This window comes from Ambystoma mexicanum, chromosome 11, assembly GCF_040938575.1.
Source record: "Ambystoma mexicanum isolate Mex_15411 chromosome 11, UKY_AmexF1_1, whole genome shotgun sequence".
NCBI lineage: Eukaryota > Metazoa > Chordata > Amphibia > Caudata > Ambystomatidae > Ambystoma > Ambystoma mexicanum.
In genome coordinates, this window is record NC_090934.1 from 1,054,979,154 (window position 1) to 1,054,999,271 (window position 20,118).

At 47.8% G+C, this 20,118-nt stretch overlaps 1 protein-coding gene across 1 annotated transcript in view; it reads right to left on the reverse strand.

Moving 5' to 3' along the window:
- HAPLN3 (hyaluronan and proteoglycan link protein 3) overlaps nucleotides 1-17,227 on the reverse strand; it is an 87,779-nt gene extending 70,552 nt beyond the window's left edge. Inside the window, exon 1 of the mRNA XM_069624297.1 lies at nucleotides 17,095-17,227. The gene's annotated coding sequence lies outside the window, so the exon portion shown is untranslated. The remainder of the gene's footprint in view (nucleotides 1-17,094) is intronic.
- Nucleotides 17,228-20,118: the final 2,891 nt, after the last annotated feature.

Below are 20,118 nucleotides of genomic sequence, written 5' to 3' on the forward strand. Positions count from 1 at the left end.
GGCACAGGGCAAAACTTTGACAGCAGGTTCGGATCAGCCCCTTGATTTTTAGAAGAGGGATGACCGTGGCCATTTGGAAAATAGAGGGAAAGCAAGCAGAGTCGAAGGACAGGTTGAAGAATTTAGCAAGATGAGAGGCCACTAATGAGGTGGTTTGACTAGCTGAGGATCAAGAGTGTCTGATGGGGCACAAGAGTGGTTATCCTTCATCGATAGAGCTAGTACTTCTTCAGTGTTAGTGTGACTAAAGTGGGAGAGGGAGGCAGAGGTTGATGGTAGAGTGGGCAGAGTGTAGAATATATGAGAAAGGAGTGTGAGCAAGGTCAGGAGAGTGTTTCTAATTCTGGAATTCTTTGCAGCTACGTATTCAGCTAGTCATTACCTGTGAGAGTGGAGTTGTTAGCCATAGATTTAGGAGGAGTGAGTTTAGAGTGACCCTTAGCCAGGGAGGATGGATGGAGTGAGAGTCAATGAGGGTAAGGCAGAATTCCCCTTTCTCTATATCAAGAAAGGACTTGATAGTGTTCAGGGCAGAGAGGTAGAGTTGCATGTCCTCATGCGAGTGAGTACACCTCCATTTACCCAGCAGCCGACACATGTCTGTGTAGAGACACCATATGAAAATGGTGTGGCCCCTGGTTGAGGACCATGAAACTTAGGGATGAAAGTAAGCAATGGGAAGCGAGAGAAGAATGAGACATATAGGATGGATTGAAAGCTGGAGAAGGCAGTGATAGTGGAAGAGGCAACAGCTGTGAAAGAGGGAATTGAACCATAATGTTGCCACAATTGTAGCGACATTACTACAATTGCACCAGAGCGCAGTACAAAAATCCTGACTGCCATTACTGCGCCCAAGCAGAGCAGGGGTTGAAGAGGTGTCCCCGCTCTCCTTGGGCTCAGTAACGGGGATCAGGGGTTGTGCGGGTGTTCCTGGCCTACCATTGCGGTAAGCGGGGATAAGATTTCTTTTCAAAGAACGGTGCGGTGTCAGCACCGCCCCACGTAAGTGGGAGAAGTTGACGCTGCATGGGTACACGAATGCCAGCAGCACACACAGGAGTGGGCTGAAGTAAAGGTAAGTTGTAGGGCATGGGGGTTGTGGTTTTAGGGATTGCGGGCCTTGGCAGGTGGGCAGAAGTGATCTATCTGATCACTGAGCCATGCCATAATTACAGTTGACATTTTCATTGGTGAAATTACGGGCGGCGCAGTGATCACATAGATCCCTGAGGGAGGAGAGTGAGGCCTGTAGGTCAGAGAGAAAGGGAGGAATGGCAGTAGGATTACATTTCTTTTTAGTAATGGGTAAAACAAGGGGTGAAGAGAGGTCACAGGGTGGAAAGGAGATGGTCGTGGAAACAATGGAGTGATCAGGTAGGGATGGTGTGACAGTAGAATTAGCGGCTGGGAGAGAGAATGAGATGAATGAGAGATCCTAAAGATTACCCCCCATGAGGGTTGGTATGTTCTGGATAGAGTAGAGAGTGTGGTCACTAAGAAAAGACTGAAGTTAAGATTGCTGAGGCGTGGTTGGAGAGGCAAGGTTAAAGTCAACTAAGAGAATGAGGTGATGTTTAGTGACAAGAGAATCAAGGAGTTGCCCAAGTTCATCAAAGAACAGTCGAATGGGACCAGGACGCCGATAGATGGAGATGATGTGGCACAAAAGTAGAGAGATGAGGTAGAAGAGAACGTGGCATTGGAGATTTGTGACGTGATGAGGTGGGAAGCAAGTAGGTGTTCGACACCTACACCTCAGCAAGTAAGACGAGGAGGGTGAATGAAGAATAATTCAGAGTTGTGTGCGGCTTCCAGGGTGGCAGTGTCAGATGGAGAAATCCAGGTTTCAGTGATAGCAAAGAGGTCTAGGGGAGGAGAGCTCCCATGTTTCGAGATGTGAGTTGTATGATAAGTATGGGAAAGGAGAAAGTTGTTTGATGATTGGAGAAAGTGTAGGGAGAGTTGTGTAGAGTGAGCAAAAGGAGCAGCGAGAGCAAATGCATTACAGGTGAGTACCGCTGTGTGGAGAGAAAGCACAGTAATTTGCAAGCTAAGCGTACTAACAGGTGAAGCAGGTAGGAAGGCAAACCAAAGGCGAGGAGGCAAAGAGGCTATGAACCACATGCTAATACTTTAACCACAGACACCTCGATCAGTAAAGATTGAGGTAGAAATATGAGACATTCTGTGATGAGTTTAGTTATCTAGAAAGTATACTTAGTTCTGACACTATTGATTGAATAAGAAAATGATAGGAATTGCATTTGTTAATTTCAGCACTCGACAAAAAGAGTGTATCCTGAAAAATGTTAGGCATGTGCAGTATTTGATTAGAGCACAAACATTCCCACGAATTAAGAATATCTGAGCATGACAGGACTGTGACGATTTAAAGCATTGTAGGAATTGTTTTTGTAACCCATGAAGCCACGACTACCATTTGGTCTTTGAAATATAAACAATTTGCATAAGCGTGTTAATATTTGAATATGGTTCCTTGTTGAGAGCGTGCAAGCGAGGTTGGGAAAAGATGTTAGCCGTATAATTTAGAATAAGCGTCACATAAGACAAAACAGTGTGGTTTCTGCTCCTCTCAATACTTACCCTTTCCCATTCCTGCGTCTTTACCCTGCTCTTTTCTTCTGCAGACTAAGATCTGGATACTCCTGGTGCGTGGACACGCGACCTTCGGGCAAGCCTAGGCACTCTTAATACACTACGGTGGAGATTTGGGGCAGTACAAAAAATAGTAACATAGCATAACTTTGCTGTGTCTACCCAGGATTTATTTATTTGGCCGTTTTGTCGGCATGAAGCTTCCCCAATAGGGGAACATGCACTACCTAGAGGTCAAGGTCTCTGCCTAACATTACTGAATTAGACCTTCAGAGCGCATGGCCATTTTTTTGGCCGAACTTCTCTGCAGGGTATTCTTAAAGTAGGACCATATACACGTGATGTCAGTTGAAGTCATCGGTGACATCATCAGTCATTTGTGATATCTTGTGTCGGCAGGAGCAGTGCATGCTGGGGGCGCGCGTTATGGTTGCGCAGCTTACCATAACTAACTGCTATGGTTTTCAAACTTTGCACTGCAACCATAACGCTACTTTTGCACCGAATTGTCATGGTTTTCAAAGTGTAAGTGGTCCAGTGGCACAACACCATTGAGCTGACCGTGCTTCAGCCCCCCACTGCAATTTTGGGCTATGTTTACTCAACATGGCTGACCTATAGAGCCGTGGCCGGATGGGACAGGATGCAGATGTTAAACGGTACCTGGGCTTCGCTGTTAACAAAGGCTGGGCAATAACTAACATAAAGCATGTCATTGTTAGCACCTGCACTGATATGCATACGTTTTCAGGCAAATGGAATCGTGATGTGGTGTTACTACTTGCATGCCATGGGAGGGATTAGTAAGGGTAGGGGGGCAGGAAACCGCTCATTGTCACAGCAGTCCTTAAGTGGGTGCTTTCAGACGTAAAGGGGAGAGTTAACTGTTTGTAACATTAAAGCTGCACTAGAACAGTCTCTCTAGAATGTGGAAAGAAGTTAGATGCCCCCTAAGCAAATAAGTTTGCCCCTCCCCCACTGTCTCCGAAGTTTGCGCTTAACTGGACATTTGAAGGGTTAGCCGACCCGACACCCCCGAAATGTAGGTTTTGTTGCGCCTCAAGTGGTCCTCTTAACAAAAATACTTTCCACTGTATATGTATGATAGATACTATGGAGACTGCAAACAAAATGGATGCTCCGTTTTATATGTGCGTATAGAACCTACAAACACTCCTAAATTAAAGAATGTTTTCATTAAATAGCGGAAAGGCTTTGGGGGGGGAAGGAAGGGGGGCTTTTTCCAATTTTGCAAATCTATGGTGTCCATCGGAAATAACGTAATCAGAGAAAGCGTCTCAAAAGTGACGATACACTCCTCTTCTTGTTGTGTAGCCGGAATCTTTTGCGCGCAAACAACACGCCGAAGAACGTGCCCTGGAAAATATGAGCGCGCGGGAATGCGCGCGCAGAGGCGCGCATTTCATGCAGATGTCATTTCCAAGGGCGGCGGAGCGCCCGCGGCCTCTCGTGCACACACGCGCCTTTGTCTCTGCCTGTCAGTGCGACCCCAGAGCCTCTCCAGGGCACAGAAGCTTTGTTGTGGGGCAGCACTAACATCAAAGCAGAGGAAATCTATGTAATTAGGAGTTGATGACGGCGAGACTTGAAACAACGAGCCCTTTTGTACTTTCGTGACCTGTAATTTGCGTCCCGCTGACCCAGCTGGTACATAGGCCTGTTTCTGCAGGCATCTACGTGGCTTCCTGCACGTGGGACGACACCGCTGCCGGTAAGGTAGTTCAGTGAGTTAATGCACCTGCTTGGGTGAGTGTAACGTGAAAGGAACGCGCTTGAATCATACAGTTGACCCAAGCTTCTATACTTCAAACGTTGCTAAATCAATTTGGCCTGAGTTTGACCATAGTAACTCGGTTTCTAATGGCGAGATATTATATGGCATTTATAACGTGCCTGTACACAAGTGTTTCAAGGCGCAAAACTTTGTTCTAGGGAACAATTAAACAAGAGCCGCTTATTATATTATTACGTGTATATTGTCTTAAAAGGGTTAACTGGTCGCAGTGAAAATATCCAGAGTAAGCAATTGGCATTGATCCCTTCTTAAATGGAGATTACTCATGTATAAACGACCAGAAAGACAGGGCCCATAACCATGGTAACTGGGTGTTTACAAAGCGCCTTGAAGCACAGGAAATAGCCGTACCCAATGTATTGCCTCTTATGTTATTAACACTGGAGAGATCCCAACAGAATTCCAACCTGCAGGTTTCGCACAGCTCTCTGCAACATGTGGCTGAACCCACTGAGTTATCGTGCCCTATTGTTTAGCATCCAACGTGGAAGTTAGGCTGAACTCCCCCCAAAGCCTTGGAGGCATGCTTGCGGTGGCGTGTCCAGACTCTTTTGACTGTGTTGGCCCAAGTGGGGCACTGACTTATGCAGGGGTGGCATGAAGTACATAATGATCATAGTTTCGGATAATGGGGTGGCCAATCAGATTCCAAGGGACACCCCGTGAACACGCCACAGCATGCTTGCAATCGCCCAGGATCTAGTGCGGTTTAAATAGGAGTTCCACAGTAAATCCAGAACCTTGAGGACAGCAAGGCACTTCTCTGCATCCAAAGACTATGAAAGACTTAACCCATTGAGCTCCGACTGTCTCCCATCGTCTTCCAAAGAGAGTGCACGCAAGCCTTCCCTTTTAGGGTGTTCTCAGCCACTGAGCACTAACACCCACCTCCCACCCCCCATCCAGTTGGCGTCACCGTCATGTAGCAATTCTGATATCCCCAGGACAGTGATCTAAGTGGGGGCGGCAGCAAGCACTGGGCTCCACCCTTTGATGGACCTAAGGTTCACCCATTGAAGTCCTGCCCGAATCAGGACACTCACTCCTTTATGTGTGTTTGAGATTCACCAGGATAAGCCTCCACTAGCTCCCTTACTCACCGTACACATGACCGCCGGCCCCGGGCTAACCCCGCTGTCCTCCATATACCATATATAGTGAGGCACTTCCTGTACCAGAGTCTCCCCTCCCCGGGGAAACATAGAAACGATGTACAGGAACCACCACCACTCCACCCAGTACCAACGCAGTCTTTCTTCCCTTTCCACTCTCTCTCAGCCATGCCAAGATTCCATAGGCCAGTGATGGTGAGGTCATCCCTCCAAGTTTCACCCATTGATGGGCCCATGTCTCCCCCAATTCCAGACCTACCGGTGAAGGACTACTCGTCTTTACTGCATCACCCCTCATCTATCGTGGGCCGTTGGAGCAAGTCTCTCAATCCAGCAAGTCGTTAACAGTGACATTCGGCCCGCTGTCCTTGGCTGTGCACTAAAACTCAACATTGATTGGTTACTCTTCATTCAACCAACCTTGAGAGGGGAAAAAGTCTCCTCTCATCAATGTCTCGCTCAACATCCCTAGTGATCATCTGCTGAGCGCCACCCTGCCGGCTGGTCCCTCTGCATCTGGGTACTCTTCACATTTGGTCTCTCCGTTACATGCTCGGTGGCGAGGCAGGCGGCCAGGTAAGGGCCTTGTGTGGTGGGGGGAAGTGGTGGGGCAGCAGGAAGCCACGTAGGTGTCTCTGTTCCCTGGGCGGTCAGAATGCAGGACATCATGTGGAGTCTACAGCTTTGGGGGGCTAGGGGTGCGGCAGCAGGACGCTAATTATCGGGTCTTATGGGGTGAGAGAAAGGGTGGGGAGGAAGGCTGGCAGCTAGGGTTCTTGTGCTGTTGAGAGGTGAGATGAGAAGGCGTCTTTAGATGTGGGCTCTGCCTCACCCTTGAATTCTCCGGCTACCCCGCCCCTACCCTTCTGTTATGATACATTTCAGGAGGTACTGCCTTTCACTTCATTGTCCCAATGACCTGAAACGTTGTCAAATGTTACGATTAGCCGAGGAGCTCATGCACCTCCTGTCTTAGTCTGCAGGCCAGACCCTTGAGAAACTTCACGAGTAAGTGAGTGAGTGACGTGAGTGAGAGAGTGAGTGAGCCAGCAAGTCATGAGTAGAAAAAGAGATTCACATTTAAGGTAATGTACAGCCTACCGTAAATTATAAGAGTATTCCAAGTTAGCAAAACTTTTTGTGACAAAATAGGGGAATGAGGCCGAAGGTGACTTGTGATATTCTTTTTAGGGGGCGCAGGGTGTATTTTATATGTTTTAATCATTCCCCCTTTTAATAGTTGGACTCTTGCTTAATCGAATGCAAGAGATTTTCCAGTATTCACAGAATTAATGCAATCTACTCAAGTGAGAAAATGCACTAGTAGGCAGTGAGTAGCATGCTGCAACAAAAGTATGCCGTTGAATGCGATGCATGTTAAAGCTGTTTTGTGGTTTAAAATAACTGATACAAATGTACATAGAGTCTTGCTCTCCTGTGGTACACCCCAGGAGTGCAGAAAACAAACACATTACAATGAACAGTTCCTTGAATTAGAGAATGTAAATTGTCCCTGAAAACTATTTAAGAAGAAAGGAATCAGAAAGCTAGTTTATAATAAAGTGCTGCAGCGACAGTTGGAGTTCTGCACCGTGCTGCCTCCAGCAGTAGGCACTGTGATGTTGCTGCTAACTGCAGTAGTGTTCCCGGGACATCTCTGGCTCCCGAATGATGGCCATAGAAAGGGAGAAGGGACTACGAGCAGTTCCCCGATCCATGGTGGCCATCTTATTTTGTAGTTGTATCGCAAGCTGAGGCACGTTGCCGTTTCTCTGCTTCTGATAAAACACTATTAATACCCTGGTGCTACATGCCGGGGTACTAATGGTAATATAAACCTTGGATGGGGCATTAACAGTGAGGCAATATCGCCGCACTCACATTGAAGCACTCGCTTCGCTCGGACTTCTTACTGCTTGCCTGGGGCATACCTCACCGGTAATACCCCCCTCCTCAGGTGATATTGCTTAAGTAATGTCATTTTCTTATTACAGATCAGTAGTGATGTCATAACTAGCCTTTAACATCAACATTTTTTATTGGCTTGTATACTGGTATGCAGGCTGTCCTGAATTATAAAGACATTATTTACATATTTTATATATCGTGCCGGCTGGTAATTTCACACTGCCCTGAGGCAATGGCCTCAGGGAAGACAGGGCATTACTCAGGGTGGCCGGCCATTGCCCAGATGTTAGAGCCTGTCCCCAAGTCTATTATCGTCATTATGATCCTTGGGTTGCCAGTAAACCGGCAGGTGAGGCATTGTGGATAAAGGAATCAAATCTGGAAGAACAGTGGAATGTGCAGACATGCACGCCTGGCATGGGTGGCGCAACTGAGGCTGGGCAGAGTGGATGCAGAGGATGAGGAGTAAAAGCGTGAACAGTAGCTGCGTCTGATGAGTGTTCTGGGGTGGAGAGGGGATTGTGAAGATGGAAGAAAGCAGATCGGAGAGCAGAAGTGAGGCAGGGAGGGGAGTCCCTGCGTGTGAATATGGTGGTTGCCAAGGAGGAGAAGACAGACTTATACAGGCAAATACAGCCAGTGTTCCCTGCAAGCTGACTAGCACCGAGGGCCGTGACAGGATTTATGGACCCAGAAAACCGAGTCAAAAGCCTGCGAGCATCGAACACGTTTAAAGAGGTTCTAGCCCATAACTCCCAGAACTGCCTGAGGGTTGGTCTATAAAGCTCTTATAACCCACAATGCTCTTCAAAAGATTTGGGGAATGTACAGATATATAGTGGTTAGTACACAAATCTGCTTTGGTGGATGCAGGGAATTGGCTACATATCCTCTTTGTGCTGCAGGTATGACATGATATGTTATTTATAACACGCTAAGCGCAGACCCGGGGATCAAACCTGTCTTGCTCTGTGTCATCTTACTTCCAAGGTGAGCACATTGCCCCTGAGCTATCCTCCCGAATAGCACTGGTAGCCATATATTGGAGCATTCAAAACAATCAACAGGCTATACCAGTTATTATAGCCTTCAGTTTATCCAATGAGAATGCTCTCTCAGCAGTTCAAGAGTTATGATTTAAATTCTAGTCATACGGGACTTGTATTTGGACCATGGAAGAGAAATAGCACAGTGACGTGCCAAATACCGTCAATTACGAGCCAAAGGATCCATCTTTCCAATAAAACAGCACAATGAATAAGTGCATCAACTAAGAGCATGTTTATTTGTTTTTGTGAAAGGTTTACAGTATAAATAATTATGTAATTGCGAGCTGATTAAGTATGTCCAGTTGGGTTATGCCTTCTGCCAGGGCATTAACTGCTTGTTTGGAATAGTCTGTTGGCATTGCCTGATTGAACATGTCAGGGGCCTCTTTATGAAGAGTACCCCCTTAAAAGTCCTCTCAACCTGTACAACCTGTACAACCTGAAGAGTACCCCCTTAAAAGTCCTCTCAACCTGTACAAATAATCAATGGCTGCCCCATGAAATGGAAAACTGCTTGCCACGCTGCCTCTTGTCTGAGACTGGGCTTCGTGCCCGGGTCAGTTCATTGTGACAGGAGACAATGCAAACTCGGAAAAAGAGGTCGGGAGAGAAATTCAAGACCCAGTAGGCAATGATAGGCCGTGGCATCGATCGTACATTCACCTATGGCTGCCAGGAACACTCAAAGACTGCTGGCCGGGGAATCCTTCCTAATGTGCCATGCTCTCCAGCAGGAGAGTAATTGTCTGGCAATCGAGGGCCACAACCACGCTAGGTTTTCAGGTTAATCAAGGACTATGTAAATATTTCCCCATAGGATTCATTGTAGTCACAGGTATTTGTATGGTTGGATATTCTGAAAAGGCAAGGGTTGATTTGGTTCCTGGGGAGCGAACCTGCAGACTCTTGCTCGAGAGAGAGAGAGAGAGAGAGAGAGAGAGAGAGAGAGAGAGAGAGAGAGAGAGAGAGAGAGAGAGAGAGAGAGAGAGAGAGAGAGAAAGGGTGAGAGAGTTTGTGTGAGCATTTGTGTTTGCACAGATCTACACTTCACCCACCGCCATGTGTTATGTGGAAGCGTTTCCTGGCAGAGACGTCTTTACAGGAGGGCAAAGTGTCCCATGCCCTGGGGGCCCACATGGCTAACTGATTTGAAGAAGTCAGTCCTCACTATTTACAAAGATGCCAGGAAGTTTTTATAATGCTCTAAAGCTTTGAACCTGCTGCCTGAATGTTCTACACAACTACATTCAGTTCTGATCAATTAATTCTGTAAAGTCTTCTGCGTTCACTGTAGAATACACAGTGGCTCATATTCTGACACTTTTTTTGGCACAGGTGATGAAATGCGCTAAAGCATCTTTTCACTTGTGCCCAAAAAAATGCATCCAATTCATCAACCGGCCTCTGAATGTTGCCAAATGCCATGTCGTACTCCTTTGCTCATTTGCACAAATAAGGTGGAATTTTTTTGTGTTTCAATGCGCATCCAGAATCCACAAACGGGGGGCGTTTTTCAATGCGCACAAATGTACGATCTTCAAATGCACCTCATTGAACTAGATGCTGGGGAAGGCCCAATACACGATAGGTTAATTTCTGACCTTTTCATGCATTTTCTTTGAAGTGAGAGAGCAGTGGTGTTAACCTCTGCTCACTCACTTGTGTTTCTATCCTTCAAACAAGGATAGAAATGCAGTTTTATTTTTACTGCATTTCACAGTGACAGGAGTGCCTGTCACTGTCACTCTGCAATATGCTCCAAGCAGCCACGTGGCTGCTGGAGCCTCCAATGCATTAGTGTTGGGAGCGTGCTCTGACACTAATGCATTTAAGGGTGGTGGCCAGAGCATCTTTGCTGTTGTCGAGCCACATCTGGAATGCACAAGTCACCTTTGAGAATAATGTATGTGACCTGCATATTTCTAAAATGAACACAAATGAAAAAAGTGCATCCTCTGCACTTTTTTACATTTGCACTCAATTTTGGGAATCTTTGCCAGCTGGTATGTTCCCTATAGCACAGCTCCTGTAGAATGTGCACGCTTCTGTGGGGAACATATTGATCACATGCAATCCTGAAAGTTGAAATGCGTATTGGTAAATTTGAATGCCACGATTTTTCAGAAGATAGCTCAGTGTGATAAACACGGTTTACAGATATTTGCGTTCATATGCCAGAACCAAATTCTAGCAAGGTAGACTCAGCCTAAAATGTCTGAGGTTTATAATCTCCCATGTGTATATATACTTTGGTGATAGTAGCACCTGGTGCTCTACAAACAAAATGGACCTCAACGGCAGTCAACAAGTGTGAGCGCTGGGTGTATGTAAAACTTTTAAAATACAATAGAAACCTCCAGATTAAATCTTTTAAACTCACATCAATTGATTTCCTGGTACATGTATACCTTGATATGCAGAAAAAGAAGCTGGAATCATTCTCCTTTTGCATAACATGTGTCTATAACGTTTTGCTTTTAAATATTGTCAGGTGAGATTGTTATGTGATTTGTGTCCTTTCCATGTCAGCTGTACAAAACAAGGTATTGTTTAAGTTAATGAAAGTCAATCATTCACAAACAATTGTGGGCTATATGATAGGCACTGGGAAACAATGTGTCAAGTGCAGAAATTGCAGATTGGCTGAAACCAAAGCTGTACCTTATAACCACTGTATGTGATCCTTGGCGATTCATTTAATTGCTTCTCGAAACAAACACATTGCGTATAGGTGCATTATAAAATGTAAAAACAATTGTGTGGTGCCTAACCTGTCCAAGTTGCTACTATCTAAAGTGATGTAGTTCTCAGCATATGCTCTCCAAAAAAGAAATCTCACTCCTGGTTTAACTCGCTATAGTGTAGCTTCATGTATAATGATGATGGCCTCGATATATTGCACATCAGAAAGTCATTCTTTTTTTGCTGACTAATATCACTAAGGCTTGGAAACCCTAGTCCTCTCATACGCCCAGTCTATGTAACATGCATGCACCTCCACGGGAGCTTCTGATCTGCCTCCGCTGTCTCTTCCATGCAATGCTCCACGCCCATTGGCCATTGCTTCCAATCCGCCTGCACGCTTACCTTCTGCTAATATGAGCCCGAAGTCTACGCTAGGGTATTTTCCTGGCACTGCTTTCATACACCCAGGGACTCACACCGTTTGCAGCTATCGCCATCTTGTGGACAGGTGGCACCACTTTGTCAGTGTGTGGCATAGGCCTATCTCTTGCCTATACAAAAGTGTTGACTTTGCCAGTGCTTGTTAAACTGTGTCAGATGTGTCCTTTCACCTCCTCGTGGACTGCTGATGTTGACCTTCCAATGCCTCTTGCGTATGGCTCTGATTCTGACGTGGACTGGAAGGGAGTGCCCACGCATACGAGTATTCCTGCTGGAAGCCAATCAAGCTATGGCTTGTGATCGCATGGGGAGCTTGGGGGCGGTCTGAACAGAGATTCTGGATCTCTTCATTTGTGCAGCAGGCCCCCCAACATGCCTTAAGATGACCCTTCTTCCTGAAAGCAAACACTGAGGCCTGTTCCTTTAATATGGGGCTGAGTTCATCACCGAATAGTAAAATCCAGCCACTATTGAGGATGTTTGCAATACATGTGCACGAGAATCATTTACAGTCAACGTTATTTATTTGTTGGTGATTCTGAAAATCAGACTGCATTGTATTGCTCGGTGGGTTACGGTGCCCGCACCAGGCATCAGTGTAGCAAGTGAACCGGGAACAGTGAGTGCAGACTGGCGTGTGAGCACTGCCTCTGTGTCCAGCATACCTCCAAGCATGTCCGTGTGATGCCATATCATGTAACAGCACGGATTTAACCCCGTGTGCTTACGTATGCTAGTGGGCGGCCTTCCAGCACGCCACCACGCAAGGATCTACAGTACGTGCTATTATCGGATGTGGGCAGAATCTTATCTTAAATGAGGCGCCTGGTTTTAGTATTAACGAGCCCCAGATTCCGGGAACGCAGGGCAGTAAAACAGATTCAGGCCGCGGTCACCTGAGTCCCGGTTTATTCTGGGAGGCGCCACCCAGCCCCCCCTCTATGTCACAGCTTTCCCCACCAGACTAATGACTTCTGCAGAGATTGGGCGAAGCTTAAGCCTCTGGTCCGTCGGATAGTCGCTGCTTAGGATAGTCCTGGCTCAGGATAGTCCTGGCTGAGGATAGTCCCGGCTCAAGAGAGTTGCCGGCTCAGGAGAGTTGCCGCTCAGGAGAGTTCCAGGCTCAGGATGGTCCCGGCTCAGGATAGTCCCGGTTCAGGAGGGTCCCGGCTCAGGATAGTCCCGGCTCAGGATGGTCCCAGCTCAGGAGAGTTGTCGGCTCAGGAGAGTTGCCGGCTCATGAGAGTTGCCGGCTCATGAGAGTCCCGGCTCAGGAGAGTCCCGGCTCAGGAGAGTCCCGGCACAGGATAGTCCCGGCTCAGGAGAGTTCCGGCTCAGGATGGTCCCGGCTCAGGAGAGTTGTCAGCTCAGGAGAGTTGCCGGCTCAGGAGAGTTCCAGGCTCAGGATAGTCCTGGCTCAGGCTGGTCCCGGCTCAGGATAGTCCCGGCTCAGGATAGTCCCGGCTCAGGCTGGTCCCGGCTCAGGATAGTCCCAGCTCAGGATAGTTGCTGGCTCAGAATAGTCCTGGCTCAGGATAGTCCCGGCTCAGGATGGTCCCGGCTCAGGATGGTCCCGGCTCTTGAGAGTTGTCGGCTCAGGAGAGTTGCCGGCTCAGGATACTTCCCGACTCAGGATAGTTCCCGACTCAGTATAGTTCCTGACTCAGGATAGTTCTCGACTCAGGATAATCCTGGCTCGGATATTCCCGGCTCAGGATAGTCCCGGCTCAGGATGGTCCCGGCTCAGGACGGTGCCGGCTCCGGGTGGTCCTGGCTCAGGAGAGTTGGCGGCTCAGGAGAGTTCCCGGCTCAGGATAGTTCCTGACTCAGGATAATCCTGTCTCGGGATAGTCCCGGCTCACAGGGGTGTTGCTAGGTCTGGAAAAGATCAGGGGCTAAGCTAATGTCGGCACTGGCGGGACTCAGGGCTTGGTAGCATTTTGGTTGTAGCACCTGAGCTTCTATCCGGGGCTATAACCAAAAGACCCGGGGATATAGCCCCCTCAGCCCCCCACTAGCAACGCCTCTGCCGGCTCAGGATGGTCCCGGCTCACCGCGGCAGCTCAGGCTCATGGAAATGTCGCCTCTGCCATCTCACTTTCACCCTGAGCTCCCGGCTGATCGGGTGTCCGAGCCCCAGATCAGCTTTCAGGCGTTACATCCGAGCACATGTTTCCAGGAGGTGCTCTCATCTTTCGGGCCGGGGCCTGAGGCTTCCATGCGGTCCTTTGCAGCAAGTGGCCAAAGAATGCAGGGCGCCCAGCTTTCAAATTCTACTTTAATGGACCATGTATTTGACAAAAGGGAACACCTGCCAAAAGAGGCGGAATCTCGGGAGGATAACTCAGTGGCAACGTGCGCGACTTGGAAACATGACGACACAGAGCAACACAGGTTCGATTCCCGGGTCCGCGTTTAGAAACCTCTGGGTGTTAAGCGCCTTATAAATAACCTATCATATCATATCACTACCTGCCACCCAGGACGCTGAGCAGATGTGTTGCTGGGGATGGGGGTAGCTGGAGGGCTATAGCCCCGTGTCTTTTGGTTGTAGCACCGGAGAGAATCTCAGAGGATACATCCAAAAGGCCAGCTAGCCCCGAGTCCCGACAGACCCGGCATTGGCGTAGCCCTGCACTAGCAACACCCCAGGGCACCCGTGGGGAAAGGCAATCTGCACTAAATGTTCCTATCCTTTCAATGGAACGCCCCTAAAATCTGGCCACCGACAACCTCAGCGAAATTCTAAACTTGGCTGCCCTAACCAATGTGGCTACCTTATTTACAAGCTGTGAGGTAACTCAGTGGGGTAATGTGCCTGCTGCAGGGATATGGGCCCACCTTGTAAACGAATCCCAGTGCGTTGACCCTGCGTTACATCTATGGCATGGTTACACATGGAACTTATCCGTGCAGAGTGGCTCCCTTTTCAGACTCCCTCTGGCCATGACAGAGAGCCTACCCTATGCCCCCACCTCGCTGATTCTCCACTCTTCCCCCCTCCCCCCAACATCCATTGCACTCAGGCCTCCCATAACCACACCGGTCCGCGCCCACCCAGGGCCGCCTCTCACTTTCTCTCCTTCCCCCTCCTCACTGCTCACCGTGTCTCATTGCCCTCAGCAATCAAGGGCAGTCCCAGATCGCCCTCTAGGACCACCTGCACGTAATTGGGTGGTCGCCATAATCCCCGTGCCCTCCTTTAATCGGCACCACCGCACCCAGTGTTCTGGACATCTCGCAAAACTGAGCGTGTGTTTTGTCTGCGATTCAAAACCCCTAAGAAGAGGGCTTCGCCTCAAGCGTCACTGCACATCTGCTGTGTCACCCTGTTCCCTGGTGCACCCATTTGCTTTCTCCAGCTACCCCCTCCCTCCGACCCCCTCACATGTCGATTCATGCACTACCCACATGCCACTGACTAATAGTGTGCCTTGCGCGCAGTGCTTCTGGCCAAAGTACTCCTATCGTAATAATAAGAAAAATGTGTGTTCTCGTATAGCGCTTCGTGTTGGATTCCCGCCGCCTCTAAGCGCTGTAAAAGAGGTATCTATGGGCATAACTGTACAGCTCAGAAACGCAAGGGCTTCGAAAATGTGGGCGAATCTCTTGTCATAGCAACAGAGGAATTCATGTGATGACCCCGCGTGGCCTATGCAAGCCTGGATGAGAGCCCGGCTCTAACAGCCCACCTATGAAAACAGCCAACTGCCTCTATTCGGGGGGGGGGGCGGGAAGATTAGCACCCCCCCAGAGATAGTCGGTGAGTGGCAGTGATTGATGGGGGACGGGGGGCGGGGGGGGTTGTTAATGCAGTGTCATACAACGTGCTTAGACGCCACCAATCACAGGCGCAGCACATTGAGTGGAAATGCCCCTCATCCCCAACTCCGGAACACAGGTTGCTGGGCACCCGCATTGTTTGTGTACCTTGCCAGGCCAACAGATTCGAGGTGCACAGAGGCTTGGGGTGTCTGGTTGCATCGCCTTTATTCGTTTTGTAGTTAGAAAACTGTCTCAGCGTGTGCAATCAGGGGAACATGTTTATGGCGTCCTTTCTAAATTGCAAGATTCAGAAACTGATAACACGAATTTGAAATCCGAGCGTCTTGTTTAGCACACACAAAAACGCCCCAAAACTGCCCTTACGTCTTTTTTGACTTCTAAGCAGAATCTTCAAACTTGCTAGTAGTGAGGAGGTTATGAGAAGCTGTGTTAGGTCTGTGGGTGTTGTAGTCTGTATTTGCCAGCAGAGGGCAGCCCCCACCAAGGCGTTAATCGCCCGAAAAGGGAATTTGACATCTGCGCCCCTGTTTAGGCAAGGCTTCAGGCCGTCTTTGAAGTGACCAGAGTCCAGGGAATGTTAGAATTATGAAGCAGGCGTGGGGGTGGGGTCGGAGCCGCGTAAGCAGCAATTTCCATTCCTCGGGCCAGCCGTACCCACAGGCAAATTGCTCCACAAATCGCCTGTGCCGCATCCTCTTTCATTACCGCACAATAGCGCTGCGACGCCTTTCCCGGGGCATCTGGGGTCACGTCCTTAGCGGACACCTTGCATCAATCACGTGCAACAATACGAAGCAATCACGGCTAAAGACGAATCGCCTTTATTATGGTGCCTAGAATTAACATCCAACGCCTGCCTCGAAAGTCAAAAAGACACATCAATGTGAATACAGGGGAACACCGCAAATAAGACACGCAACGGGCACTTGACACACACTTTTGGAAAATGCGGAACCTTGAGGGATTATCCCAGATAAAGCTATTCAAATTCAAAATGCGACCCCCCCTCCCCCCCTCCGCCACCACCCAGACCCCTAATCCCACCGCCTAACAAAGCTTCTGAACTGATGTGTGCTGTGAATGGGTGCCCATCCACCCGCAGGAATGCCTTTGTAAAATAGTGACGGGAGGCATGAAAGATGCCCTCCTGCAAAGCGGGATGTCAAAGTCCGCGGACTTTCGAGTGAAGTTGGGGGTGACAACATTAGCGCTCAAGATTTCATTAATACATCTCTCATAAGCCCTGCAATAATACAATGAACCATTCTTTACCTTTCCTAACAAGCCATAAATACACTTTGCACTTCTAAATACAAGCGCCCAACCATTGCAGAAACCTTTGCGAATGTCATTAAGAGAAAGAGGGTTTACAGTAAACTTAAAACGAGAAACCCCAATATACCTGAAAACCAGGTAACCTTTGCAGTATTCTTTAAAAACGTCCACATATCGAACTCGAAATAATTAAATTTGCACTCAGTTTTAAATAAATCTAGTAGAATACACGCAGGTTGGCAGTGCTCTTAAAGGGGAAAACGAATGACACTTCACGGGAAAGGTGTTTCGCCCATTTACACTGAAGCAGAACGCATAACCCCACGTGCAATGGGAAAGGGTTGCAGCCCCGTATTAGTGCTGCTTGCCCTGGAAGCACCACCGAGTCGTGCTGTGGTCTTACTTCTGTGGAGACGTCCTGCCCTCGCCTTCCTCTCTCAGGAGCACCTTCTGAGCACCGCGGCCAGAGCTCTGTAGTAAAATGCGCCCCCGGCTCGTGCCCTAATTACTCTGCACTGGCCAGAGGAGGAAGCGGTGGGCGGGGCAGGGGGTCGAGCCCACCTTCTGCTGCTCCGGCCTCTTAAAGGGGCCACGCGCAGCCTCGCAGGATGCACTGTGCCTTTCATCGCGGGCTTTATGAATGGGGGGTCAAGGGGGAGGCTAGAAGCCTGAGTCATAGCATTGCCAATGTCGTGATGTGATCATTAAAATCAATGTCCCGTTTTGTGTAGAGCGATTCAAGTTGGGTTGGCACAAAAGCCCCCGACTTTGCGAGGTACGTGAGGGGCCACATACGGGAATTATGCCATTTTGTGAACTTGGGAGGAAAACCAGTATTGGGAAAGTTCCGCCCTCACCCAGTCCAGCATTAGGCATTCCCGCCGCATTTCCACGTCTCTCCCTGGCCACACTATTTTATGCCACATATTAGTTGAGACCAGACTCGGACTGGCCTGCAGGGCAATAGGCCCATGCCCGAACCAAAAACACAAAATGCTGGTGTGGGTCCGTTTTGTTGGTCAAAATGGGCCACTTATTTGGTCAATGTGGGCCAGTTTGAAGAGTTCATTCACTCTGTAGCTAGTAGTTTTGATCAGTGTTGCTGAATAAATATTCTTCAAAATTCTTGCACTTCAGACTCAATATCGTCAACTGGATTAAAGGTAATGCAAGGCACATGTCACCCTGCTCACCCTTCTGCATGATTTATAACTCTACGTCTTGCAACGCCTGCTGCCTGTCTACCTTAATCTATAATACCTAAGATTCTGTGTGTTTACTGTATACATCTGTACACACATGCAACGTAACCTAAGCTGCACACTCGCCTGTTTCCTTAATCTGCTTGTACATAATACCTTAATACTCTGTGTATATATTTACTGTATATATCTGTACATATATGTTACGTAACCTAAGCTGAACACTTGCCTGTTTCCTCTGCACCCTGATACCCTCGGGTCTGGCGCACATTACAAATAATCAAACAAACAAACAAATTGCACAGTTTGCGTCACACTTTATCAAAAAACTCCCCCTTGGTTAGTATTCAAACAGTGTCACAAAAGGAATGAATAGCCATTTGCAAATGTGGGCCACTTTTTCAGTCGTGCCCCAGACAATTTTATGGCCCAGTCCGACCCTGGTTGAGACAGTCTTGACCAGAGCACCTTGCCACTAAGTCAAACTCCCTGAAACCTCCTTTGCACTGGGTCACTGCTCCAGTTGCATGGATGCCTCTTGCTATTGGCCCATGGGTCGAGAACTGGAATGCTATTTTCAGATTGAACTGCTTTCTGTCCGAGTGATAAGACACAGGCTTCTGCAAGTCCTTTGTGTGTTGTACTCAAAGCCACAAAGCTGCCAGATCTGTAACACCTGGAGAGGAAATAAATCCCACAGCAAAGTGTGTGTTTGGTGCGCGGGCCGGGGGGGGGGGGGGGGGGAGGATACGTTTTTGGTGCAATCTTGTGATCTAAGGCAAATCAGGGGCAGCTCCCCCATAATGGTGAAAGGGCACTTGACATAGGTACAATATGAGGACACAGTAAAAGAATGGTTACAGACATTGCTCAAACTGGATGAATTAATGTATATGAATGAGTGTGTGTGTGTGTGCTGAGGAGAGGTACTACCTCTATGCATGAGGGAAGGGAACAGGGGTTGGGTTGGACTGTGGCTGTGTTGTCATTTCTTGGCACACACCCCTCACCTTCATAATGAGCTTAAGAGGGCATGCCAGTGCATTACATTGAATGTTTTTAAGACTATCAAGAGTAAAGCAAACATGATTCATGTTTGCTTTACTCTTGATGCCCATTTTGTTATTAAACGCCAACAATGGGCTATGTTGGTGGGCCAGTCTGTATATATTTTTTACTGTGTCACAGTAAAAAATAAACATATCCAGACTGGCCCACCAGCATAGGCCAGTCTTACCACGTAATTTAAAAATGGGCATTAAGAATAAAGCAAACATGAATCAAGAGTAAAGCAACTATTTATTTATGACAGTAAAACATATATCCAGGCTGGCTCGCCAATGTAGGTCAGTCTTGCCACGTAATAACAAAATGGACATCAGGTTTAAAGCAAATATGAATCATGTTTGCTTTACTCTTGATGCCTACACAAACATGCAATGCCACAGTATCACAATATACACAGACGGGCCCACCAATGTAGGTCAGTCTTACCACTTAAAAACACATATCATGTTTGCTTTACTCTTCATGCCTTGCGTGGCAAGACTGGCCTATGTTGGTGGGCCAGTATGGATATCATTTGAAACTATGTCACAGCATGTTTTAATTGTCATTAAGATCAAAACAAGCGTGATCAATGTTAATACGTGGTAAGACTGGCCTATGTTGTGGGCCAGTCTGTATATATTTCAATACTGTGGCATATTTTAAATGGCATCAAGACTAAAACAAACATGAGTCATATTTGTTTTACTCTAGTTAACCATTTTGTTATTTCGTGTCAAGACTGGTCTAAGTTGGTGGTCTGTCTAGGTATATATTTTTTTATTCTGGCATGAATTAATGGGGAAAAAGAATAAAGCAAACATGATAAGTGTTATTACTGGGCAGTTTTTCCAGCCAGCAGAAAAAATGCGTCCTTGGAATCCTCTGACTGTACCGCCCGGGAAAGATGAACGGACGGGACCCATTGGCATGAGGGCATAATATGTGCTAATCTGGGTCGCCCTCATGCAGTGCCGGGTGCAGAGCTGGCGTGCAAAGAAGAACTCCATGAATTTTCAGACTGGCTCCAGGCTGCCGTAGTCTCTCTATAATGATTGAAAAGGTAAACTTCCTATTAAAAAGACACGTTTGTGAGGCTTACAACGTTGGCATCCATGGATGACATTGCATGAAACTTTCTAAACAAAAAGTTCAGCTCATTCCGAATATTTATATGT